This window comes from Protopterus annectens, chromosome 9.part0 (genome assembly GCF_019279795.1).
Source record: "Protopterus annectens isolate FY-2018-M chromosome 9.part0, PAN1.0, whole genome shotgun sequence".
Classification (NCBI taxonomy): Eukaryota; Metazoa; Chordata; order Ceratodontiformes; family Protopteridae; genus Protopterus; species Protopterus annectens.
This window is the reverse complement of record NC_056743.1, coordinates 103,224,136-103,227,292: the sequence shown is the minus strand read 5'-3', so window position 1 is coordinate 103,227,292 and position 3,157 is coordinate 103,224,136. Positions and strand designations below refer to the sequence as shown.

Here is a 3,157-nt window from a genome sequence, read left to right as displayed (position 1 = left end):
AAAGGCAAATTTCCCAATCTCCACCAACCACAAAGGATGGAGAAAGGACCACTGAAACAAAAGCAACAACCAAAGGCTCCGGACAAAGTTTATTAAAACACTGTGAAACACTAGCACCTTGGCAAACATCCTTCAAGGAGGTATACAAATAACATACCCTAACATCTTGTATAACAAAATCTTATATAACAAAATCACAAGAACAATTTATTAATTAATCAATAAATAATACAATTATCTAAATCAGACATTTCCAATTTAATTCAGAATTCAGTCAAAAGATAATAGTGTATTAAATTTCAAAATAAAACAGATTCCTTATATAAAAGTTTATCCTTTAAAGAACAATTTTCTGCAACCCTCACACAAACCTGCTCAAGGACTATACCTTTTAGTAAAAGAAATTTGCTATTATGTTTTTCTTTAAAATGGACAGCAATGGAACTTTCCATCTTTTGTTTTTTAATGTCCCTAATATGCTCCTGCAATCTCATTCTGAATTTTCTCTTACTTTCTCCAATATAATATAAATCACAAGGGCATTTAAAGGCATAACAATGTCCTCAGTATTGCAAGAATAACTTCTTACTGGATGAAAGTTAACACCATTAATCTTTCCAAAAAATGTTACTATATACCTACAAACACTACCACAAGGGATTGTTCCAAAAAGCAAGGGATTTCTTATAATTACATCCGTTTACTAAAAAGTCCCAATTTCCATTGTACTGCAATCACATACATCTAAACACCAGCAACATTTGAAAAGTTCATTTTCAAACTCTGCAGATGATACTATAGGCACTCGACCAGAGCCCATGTCTGTATCTAAATCTATATTTGCTTTCTTTTGGCAGCCCATATACTAAAATTGGATCAGTACAGAGAAGCTTAGCATCACCCATTTGGAAGGATGGCATGCAAATATGAGAAGCATTCCATAATTTTACAAAGTATTGGTTCAGTAGTAGTGACAGCTATATGGAATATAAGGGATCCTGGGTTCAGTACAGCCACAGGGATCATTGTTTTATGTATGTCAGAAGATTAAGGCTTTTAGCTGTTAACAAACTACTACTTCCTAGGGTATCATCAATTAGCATTAAGCTAACTGCCCTTGCAAGCTATTTTAAGCCTAGCCAATTATCCCTTGTGAGACTCAAACCCTGCACCTTGTGTTTGTAAGACAAACACCTTACCCATTAGGCCACCGGGTAATCGTTAGATTTTCTCAATCAGATGCTGTCTATACATACACAGGTGCTGAACCTATGAAACACACCGCTTATTCTGGTATTGAATCTGCATGTTTTACAACAGTTATGTTTTTTGTTTACTACAGGGTTGTCATAAAAGGGAAGTACAGAGTATATGAGACAGGCAGGCAAATCAGAGAGATGCTTTCCCTGAGAACTAAGAAGCATCTGTCATCTTCGGGTCTATCATGGCCACTGCTTCTTGAGGAAGATTAGATTTCCTGACCTCTTAATCTAGACAGGATTCTGAAGTGGGTCTCCAGGGAACTGTAAGTGAAGGACAAAGGCAGACTTAAAGGCCTCCCTGAAACCAAGAATTGGGATAGGAGCTGTTGTCCTGCATGCTTCTCATTTGTCCTTAATTTCTATGGATTAACCTAACTTTGGCTCAAAGGTTTGCTCTTTTCTTCCTAAAACTGGACATTTCTGAGAAGTTCTAAGTTCATCATACCAGCATATACAAGTATTCTTAACCTGTAGCCTATTTCCTTAATTGTTTTTTGCTTCATCCCTGATTCTGAAGGTACAGAGTTGAGAGCTACATGCTCTAGCAAAAGAGAAACTGATGGAATTACCCCCTGCTCCCCTGCTTGTATGGTAAAGAGTACTGAAAGAGAAAGACTAATCTCTGTAAGCACCATTCTGACGCCATATTCAACTGGACTTTTGAAATAATAAATTGTACTGACTGAAACAGGCCAGCAGAGTAAGCATGACTGTGCGTGTGTGTGTGTGTGTGTGTGTGTGTGTGTGTGTGTGTGTATGTGTGTGTGTTCGTGGTCCACATAATTTTGGCAAGAAAAGCAGTTTTATATTCTATTATATAAATAAACCTCAGCTTAAAACTGGGAAACGGGATCCAGGGACAAATTTATTTTTGTTAGCAAGTGTTTGTGTCTTTCGGCTTTTCCCGGTTAGGGGTCGCCACAGCAGAACTCCGGTCCGGTAATGATTGGTAGTTGATTTTTACATGCCGAGTTACCAGCCCTGACGCACAACCTTCAATGAACGTACACCCATTCACGCATGTCTCCACGCAGAAGACGCTCTAGCTGAGAATCGAACCGGACAGCGTCTTACTGTGAGGCGACAATGCTACCGCATTATAAGCTGTGAATTTTATTAGTTACCCGAAGATAAATATTCTACCTGGAAAAGAAAGAATACAAGCCTAGCTAAGTGCAATGCTGCATATTAAAGTATAATGCTATTTCTTAATTTTAGTTGAACTAACCTACATGATTGTTTTATCTCAACTTCTGTAGTCATCAGTGTGAGAAGCATAAATAGCCTTGTGCACATGTGGGGAAGTTGCTCTGGCAAATGGGAGCTTGATGGCAATGAAACAAGTTGATTTTTTTAAGAAATTCTCTGCTAGCAAACTTTTTCTTTGAGGCCAAAAACTTATGTGCTGAAACAGTAGGTGCTCTGCTCTGTTCATACTGGAAAATGAATTGTAGCATTAGTGAACTTTAATCAGGCTTTTGTGAACTTTGCTACAATTCTTAAAGAAAAAAGTGCAGCCACTGAGCAATTAACCGATACATGCTCAGTCTTTAACAAGTATCTCTTACTGGCCATCACCTGCACAGCCTCCAACAAGAGCTGTCCACTATAGTAATCCAATCATCCATCTCAGTGGGAGATCCAAAAAGAAAACAGTACACTTCTGAAAAAGCTCAGAAAAGAAGATGCATCAACTTATTTGGCAGAATTTGGGAGATAGGTAGCTTGAGCAAACTAGCACCAAGCTGATTTGTCCAGGATTATGTCTTCACACCTAACCAGGGACTCACGAAAAGCATCAATGAACTTTGAATATGTTGATGCATGCAACTATCAGAAACTGAAATAAGACATTCTGGATATGGCTGTGGCTTCACCCAAAGCACAATCACTTA

The 3,157-nt window shown here is 38.0% G+C and overlaps 1 non-coding gene across 1 annotated transcript; it reads left to right on the top strand.

The window, feature by feature from the left end:
- The first annotated feature begins 842 nt into the window (after nucleotides 1-842).
- Nucleotides 843-948, top strand: LOC122812520. The gene has a single exon (XR_006366501.1). It is a non-coding gene; the product is annotated as a U6 spliceosomal RNA (small nuclear RNA).
- Nucleotides 949-3,157: the final 2,209 nt, after the last annotated feature.